The sequence below is a fragment of the Oncorhynchus nerka genome, linkage group LG24, assembly GCF_034236695.1.
Source record: "Oncorhynchus nerka isolate Pitt River linkage group LG24, Oner_Uvic_2.0, whole genome shotgun sequence".
Classification (NCBI taxonomy): Eukaryota; Metazoa; Chordata; class Actinopteri; order Salmoniformes; family Salmonidae; genus Oncorhynchus; species Oncorhynchus nerka.
In genome coordinates this window covers 40,316,358-40,325,005 of record NC_088419.1, presented here as the reverse complement: position 1 = coordinate 40,325,005, position 8,648 = coordinate 40,316,358, and positions in this window count along the sequence as shown.

Sequence of the window (8,648 nt, the reverse complement as noted above, 5' to 3'; positions counted from 1 at the left end):
TGATGTTTTGGGGCTGTTGCTGGGCAACACAGACTTTCAATTCCCTCCAAAGATTTTCTATGGGGTTGAGATCTGGAGACTGGCTAGGCCACTCCAGGACCTTGAAATGCTTCTTACGAAGCCACTCCTTCGTTGCCAGGGCGGTGGGTTTGGGATCATTGTCATGCTGAAAGACCCAGCCACGTTTCATCTTCAATGCCCTTGCTGATGGAAGGAGGTTTTCACTCAAAATCTCACGATACATGGCCCCATTCATTCTTTCCTTTACACGGATCAGTCGTCCTGGTCCCTTTACAGAAAAACAGCCCCAAAGCATGATGTTTCCACCCCCATGCTTCACAGTAGGTATGGTGTTCTTTGGATGCAACTCAGCATTCTTTGTCCTCCAAACACGAAGAGTTGAGATTTGACCAAAAAGTTATATTTTGGTTTCATCTGACCATATTTTTTTACCTTTATTTTACTAGGCAAGTCAGTTAAGAACAAATTCTTATTTTCAATGACGGCCTAGGAACAGTGGGTTAACTGCCTGTTCAGGGGCAGAACGACAGATTTGTACATTGTCAGCTCGGGGATTCGAACTTGCAACCTTTCGGGTTACTAGTCCAACGCTCTAACCACTAGACTACCCTGCCGCCCCATATGACATTCTCCCAATCTTCTTCTGGATTATCCAAATGCTCTCTAGCAAACTTCAGATGGGCCTGGACATGTACTGGCTTAAGCAGGGGGACACGTCTGGCACTGCAGGATTTGAGTCCCTGGCTGCGTAGTGTGTTACTGATGGTAGGCTTTGTTACTTTGGTCCCAGCTCTCTGCAGGTCATTCACTAGGTCCCCCCGTGTGGTTCTGGGATTTTTGCTCACCGTTCTTGTGATCATTTTGACCCCATGGGGTGAGATCTTGCGTGGAGCCCCAGATCGAGGGAGATTATCAGTGGTCTTGTATGTCTTCCATTTCCTAATAATTGCTCCCACAGTTGATTTCTTCAAACCAAGCTGCTTACCTATTGCAGATTCAGTCTTCCCAGCCTGGTGCAGGTCTACAATTTTGTTTCTGGTGTCCTTTGAAAGCTCTTTGGTCTTGGCCATAGTGGAGTTTGGAGTGTGACTGTTTGAGGTTGTGGACAGGTGTCTTTTATACTGATAACAAGTTCAAACAGGTGCCATTAATACAGAGTGGAGGACAGAGGAGCCTCTTAAAGAAGAAGTTACAGGTCTGTGAGAGCCAAAAATCTTGCTTGTTTGTCGGTGACCAAATACTTATTTTCCACCATAATTTGCAAATAAATTAATTAAAAATCCTACAATGTGATTTTCTGGATTTTTTTTCTCATTTTGTCTGTCATAGTTGAAGTGTACCTATGATGAAAATTACAGGCCTCTCTCATCTTTTTAAGTGGGAGAACTTGCACAATTAGTGGCTGACTAAATACTTTTTTGCCCCACTGTATATTCATTCCTTCCATATGACACTATAATATAAGGTAGGACGAAGGAGAATGATGAAACTGCTCTGAATGGAGTGTAGCTATATCATCTAATGTGGCACAAAATGACCCTCCTGAGGTGTTGAGAGGAGCTCCACGTTGACCGGGAGAAACATCCACTCTAGCAACCAGGAATATTTATAAAATATGGCAAACCGGAACATTCCCCCTGCAGCCCATTTTCTTGTGAAATAAATATTATTGTGTGTTTATGGACCTTGCTGTATATATGTGTGTGTGTGGAACCCCTGTTAGAAATGCCTGTGGCTGTCCATGACGGTGCCTAATGTGTGTGTTTACAGTCCATTATTCAAATGAATCTAGGCTGTGTGTTGTATGCGAGAGAGAGAGGGAGTGATAGTGTACTGAATGTAATGTGTGTGTGTCGCGTGTCAGCAAGGAAATGTGCTGCCCATGACATCAGAGAGGAAGTCACGCTGTGGTTATCGCCCATCAGAAAGTGTGTGTGCACGTGCATTGACTAGCCTTCTCTCACACATTCAATTGAGATGCTCACGCAGTGGTGCTCCACACAACATGTGAGATTTGATCACAGAGCTGTAGATAGATCTAAGTGTGTGCATTAGGAGCGAGACTGCAAATGTTCAAGTGCATCATAGTGTGTCAAAAAAGTGTCGATGGTGGGCACTGAGCAGACGCTTTTCCCATTATAGAAGTAGAGCAGAAGGATGAAGAGGCGAGAAAGAGGAGAAGCAAGAGGAGGCGGGAGGAAGAGAGGAAGAGGAACAAATTCGATGGAAGGAGAGGTAAGAGGTCATTTGGCTTCGTGCATCCTGGTTAAAAGGTTTCAAAGTCCTGATCTTGAGTTGTGGCACAGCCTCACCGTAGTACCAGTCTTCCTGGTACATGTGAGGGTTTTCTCAGCTAAACAGATACCCCTATGGTGTTAACTTACAAATACTCCATGCTTGAAGGTTGGCACCACTGGGACCCAAGACAGGTAAGAGGCTTTTAGAAATGAGTCAAGTTCATTCACTTGCCCTCTCACTTACACACACACACACACACACACACACACACTTAGAGAGGCACACACACACCCTTTTCACACTTGGCGGGTAGCAACTAAAGTCATATTTGCAGCTCCCCCCTCCCCTTCTCCTTCCTTCCCCCGCTCCCCGCTCCCTTCTTCCATCCTTCTCCTGCCTCTATCACATCGGCCAGGGTCTACTTATAGCAGTGCCCCAGCATGGAGAGAATGGGTAGAGAATGGGTATTATGACAGTGGGGAGAGAAAGAGAGGGAGAGAGAGAAAAGAAAGGCAGACAGGGTATTATGAGAGAGGGATGAGAGCAGTGAAGGCATTTGGAGTCTTTATTCCCTTTCCTAAGCCGCGGGCTCTGCTCTGCAATCCGATTGGCCGATACGGCCAGGCATGTAAATGAAATGCAAAGCAGAGTGAGGCTGACTTTTTCTTCACCAATTTGTGGCCCCCTTTTTCTCGCTCTCCTTTTTCTGTATATCGCTCTTTTTCTCTCTGTTTATCTCGCCTGTCTCCCCATTTTTCTCACCCTCTGCATCCTTCTGTGGCTTCCTCAACCTCTGTCGTTCTCTCCCCCTTCACTTGCTCTCTAACACTGTCTCTCTCTCTTTCTCTCTGAGGAAAGATAATCATTTGCCTTTTCAGTGGGAGCCGAACTGTGCACTTCTCTAATGTTCTGCTCTGAGGGTTTTAATCCACAGAGGCTTGTTGAGTTCCTGGGAGACTCCAGTGGTGATTAAGCATATGCACTAGATTTCTCTCTCTGTCCCTGTCTCTCACTCTCATTCTTTCGCCTCCTCTCGGGTTTACGCGTGGGTGTACGTGCATGTGTAAATATGAGCCCTTTGTTTTGATTGTACTTCTACGTCTGTGCATGTGACAGTGAAGTCTCACTCGCCAGCACTAGGAAAGCCTATAGGGGCCTATAAGCCTGCTCTGCTAGACCAGTCTGTCTGCATGATTGTCTGTCTAAGCATCCCAATGTGGCCAATTGTGTTTGGGTATCACCATCCAAAAACAGACACGTAGATATGATGTAGCATGTTACATTACATAGATGTCCTATGGTTCTGGCTATGCCCTGAGAGGGTACAGTATGTACAGTCTGAACACCACCCAGGGGGGTAGAGTGGTGTTAATGGGGTGTCTGGCTGACCATAAAGCCCTTAATATGAGCTTTGGACCCAGTTTAAAAAGAGCCTAATCAGCCCGAGCAGTGTTTAGTTTAACACGGTGGGACGAGGCTGGGTTTGGGCAGGGCACAAAAACAACACACACACACACACACACACACACACAGGATAGTCAGTTGGGCTGTTTTAAGTGCAGACACACAGTCTGGGACAATCTGTCCCAGATTAAATGCTAGCACCACTGTAATCCCTGGCCTGTCCCTCAGCCAAAACATAGGCTTTCCTTTACCCCTCAATCTGAACAGAGAGAGAGGGAGGGAGAGAGAGAAATAGAGGGAGAAAGAGAGGAAAAACAAAGAAAGAGACATGCAGATTTATAGACATAAAAAGGTAGAGGGGGATTAGACAGAAAATAAATAGAGAGAGAGAAGTGATGCATTGTCTTACTCTGTTACTTTCCATTCAATTCCCATGTTCATTCTCAACCAACCCCTCAACACCTCCAAGACGTAATTCATAACCCTCATGCATGCACCCCAAACTATAATCCTTGTGTGGTTGTCTGGGGTCAGTGTGGTCCTCTGGTTGCAGTGGATAGTTCTCCAAGCATATACTGCCCTCTGCAGGACACTGGTATAAGGCCTACAGCAGGGATCATTAACTAGATTCAGCCGCGGGCTAATTTGTTCTTGAGCGGACGGTCGGGGGGCTGGAACAGGCAGGGTCTGCAGTTAGCATAGCGGTTAGGAGTGTTGGAAAAATCACTGGTCCGAATCCCCAAGCCAACTAGGTGAAACATCTTGAGCAAGGCACTTGACTCTAATTACTCATGTAAGTCGTTCTGGATAAGAGCTTCTACTAAATAACTCAAATGTAAAATATAAACATAATTACTAATAATTTGTAGAATGGGGGGGCTAAATAAAACCACCTGGTCACCAGTTGGGGAACTGATGACCTCAAGAGAGAAGCATCTAAACAATCCTAAAGTATGTACCTGTTTATTTATTTACTCTTCTCATGTGACCAGACAGCGTGAGTATCCCAAAGCCTTTGTTGTTTGTTTTGCGTGGCTGTGTGCATAAGTGTGTGGGTGTGTGTGTGTGTTTTGAATGGTGTGTCTATGCAGTGTGTGCCGAGGCAGAGAGCTCTCTCTATTGTGTGATGGAGCTTAGAGAGTCCTCTGCAGACTATCAGTTCACTGACAGGCAGGGAGGAGAGGAGAGAAGGCCTGGTCTATTCACACACTCCTGATACACACTATGGGCCAAAACAACACTGGTGCTAGCTCCCGCCTGCCCCAGCAATATACAACCAACCCTACTCCACACACTCCTCTCTTCTTCTTTATTAAACCCCTCTCCCTCTCCTCAGTCCTCATCTACCCCCATCTCCTAGCTTTCTTTCCTTCACCCTTTCCTCTCTTCTCGCCCCCCCACAGCCCGCCAAGCTGACAACTCCAAGCTCCGTGGCAAATGAGTCTCGCTCTCATTACAATCGCGCGGGACAGATTCCATTAGTGTTATCTGAAATTGAGTGCGAGGAGCAGCGAGCGGCAGGCAGGAGGCAAGCGCACAGGGCTGTTATCAGAGAGGGAGCGGGAGAGAGAGAGAGAGTGGTAACCGATGACGTCATTAATCTGGCGGGTGGGATGGAAGAACGCACACACCAAAATAATTTCCCGCCCTGGTTGCCACAAAAGGAGCTGTGTTAAGATGGAGACATCCAGGGAGAGAAAAAGTACTTACCCTTAACCTAGCCCTAACCTTAACCCTTGTCCTAACCCTAAACTTAACCCTTGCCCTAACCTTAACCCTTATCCTAACCCTAAACTTAACCCTTGCCCTAACCTTAACCCTTATCCTAACCCTAAACTTAAACCTTATCCTAACCCTAAACTTAACCCTTGCCCTAACCCTAACCCTTATCCTAACCCTAAACTTAACCCTTACCCTAACTCTAGCCCTAACCTTAACTCTTACCCTAACCCTTATTCTAAACCTAACCCTAATTGTAACCTTAGCAAGCAGATTGCATGACTATCTGTAGAGCATCTACAGATGGACTATCCGGACTATCCAAATAAAGTGTGACCAAAATGCCATATAAAGGAAAGAGTGATGAAACGCACTCGCGCATACACACACACACACACTTTCCTATTTCCTGTAACCGTCTTATTTTCTCTCCCCATTCACCAACCTTGGCTTTTCACTCTGCCAGTTGGGACAGTGATATGGGATTGTCAGGGGATTTGTAATGTGTCAGTCAAGAGGTTGGAGTCTCTCCTCTCTCTCTCTGTCTTTCTAGTCTCTCTCATTATCTCTTTCTCTCTCTCTCTCTCACACACACACACACACACACAATTGCCCCCCCCCCCTCCCAATATCCTCATCCGTATAGTTATTAACCCTTGACACGTAATCCAAGGGTATGCAGTATGTGATATTAGGTATGGAGGAAGGGGGGGGGAGTAATCTTTTATGTTGGGAGTTCTTTCACAAAAGATCAGTCAATTTAAATAGACCACCACTTTGATGTCCCTTCCCCCTCTCTCTCTTTCTAAGACACTCTCATTTCCCTCTTGTAACCCTCCAGTGCTGCCATGATAAGGTGTAATGAGAAATGTTTTCAAATGACTCATAGGCCTAGGACGCCGACCTGTCTAATATGCTCATTGAGCCTGTAGCTGATGCCTCACCTCACTGCAGAGTGCCAATATCTTCTCTGGGGACGACACTATCTTTGACCTATTCTGAAGCAGGGCTCAACAAAGAAGGAGAGTCAAAAAGAAAGGGAGGAGAGATGAAATATTTAACACAAGTGGAGCGAATCTTGGCCCGCGGCCGAGTTAAGTTTGTGGTGGGTGCGGCGTGCGCGCAACACACTCGCACGCACACACATGTGCTTAGCATCTGCACACACTTACACACACACACTAATGACGAACATTTTAATTGGGTGTCATTTACTGTGTATTATGGTGTGGTCCCTGAGGGCTGTATCGGTCATGCTACAAAACACTGTGTTGTGGAGATGGTGGGGAATAAAAGATGGTTGTTATTACGCTTATAAGGTCCACCATCTTAATTTGTACTTTATTTTGAATATAATCTCTCATACTGGCCATTGAAACTATATCAGCAATGTGCGGGCACCCTGACTAAACTACTTTGGCGAGTACATAAACCGCTGTCACGTGTGCTCCCTCTCCGGCCTCTAGGTCACCAGGCTGCTCGTTATGGCGCACACCTGTCACCATCGTTACGAGCATCAGCGCATTATGACACTCACCTGGACTCCATCACCTCCTTGATTACCTGCCCTATTTATGTCACTCCCTTTGGTTCCTTCCCCAGGCGTTATTGTTTCTGTTCCTGTTAATAGTCTGTGCGTTGTTCGTGTTTTCTTGTTTTGTATTATGTTTCATTTATTTATTAAAACACTCACTACTCCCTGAACTTGCTTCCCGACTTTGGGTGGTTGAGCGTGAGGAGTTTACCACATGAGTCAACGGCTTCATTAATAAGTGCATCAACGACTTTGTTCCCACAGTTACAGCATGTACATATCCCAATCAGAAGCCATGTATTAATAAAGGCAACATCCACACTGAGCTAAAGGTTAGAGCTGCTTCTTTCAAAGAGTGGGACACTAATCTGGACGACGCCCTCCGATGAACCATCAAACAGGAAAAGAGTCAATACAGGACTAAGATCAAATCCTATTACACCAGCTCTGACGCTCGTCGGATGTGGTAGGGCTTGTAAACTATCACGGATTACAATCGGAAACCTAGCCCCCAGCTGCCCAGTGATGCGAGCCTACCAGACAAGCTACATGCTTTCTATGCTTGCTTTGAGAGAAGCAACATTGAACCATACATGAGAGCACCAGCTGTTCTGGACGACTGTGTGATCACGCTCTCCGTAGCCGATGTGAGTAAGACCTTTAAACAGGTTAACGTTCACAAGGCCGCAGGGTCAAACAAATTACCAGGACGCATACTCAGAGCATGAGCTGACCAGCTAGCAAGTGTTTTACTGATATTTTCAACCTCTCCTTGACCCACTCTCTAATACCTACGTTTCAAGCAGACCACCATAGTCCCTGTGCCCAAGAATGCGAAGGTAACCTTTCTAAATGACTATCGCCCTGTAGGACTCACATCTGTAGTCATGAAATACTTTGAAAGGCTGGTCATGGACCACATCAACACCATCATCCCAGACACCATGGACCCACTCCAATTCACATACCGCCCCAACAGATCCACAGATCATGCAATCTCTATTGCACTCCACACTGCCCTTTCCCACCTGGACAAGAGGAACACCTACTGTACATGAGCATGCTGTTCATTGACTACAGGTCAGCGTTCAACACCATAGTGCCCTCCAAGCTCAACAGTAAGCTATGGACCCTGGGACTGAACACCTCCCTCTGCAACTGGATTCTGGACTTCCTGACGGACCGCCCCCCAGGTGGTGAGGGTGGACAACAACACAACCGCCATGCTGACCCTCAACACGTGGACCCCTTACGGGTCCGCCCCCTCCTGTACTTCCTGTTCACCCACGACTGTGTGGCCACGCATGACACCAAAACCATCATTACATTTTCCGACAACACGACGGTGGTAGGACTGATCACCGACGGCGATGAGACAATCTATAGGAAGGAGGTCAGAGAACTGGCAGTGTGGTGCCAGGACAACGACCTCTTCCTTAACATCAACAAGAAAAAGGAGCTGATCGTGGACTACAGGAAAAGGAGGGCCGAGCACACAGTCACCCACATAGACAGGGCTGTAATAGAACGGGTCGAGAGCTTTACATTTACATTACATTTAAGTCATTTAGCAGACGCTCTTCTCAGAGTCCACATCACTAAGGATATATCATGGCCCACACACACACACAAATGCAGTCGTGAAGAGGGCACGGCCATGCCTCTACCTCTTCAGGAGGCTGAAAAGATTTGTCATGGGCCCTCAGATTCTCAAAACATTATACAGCTATAC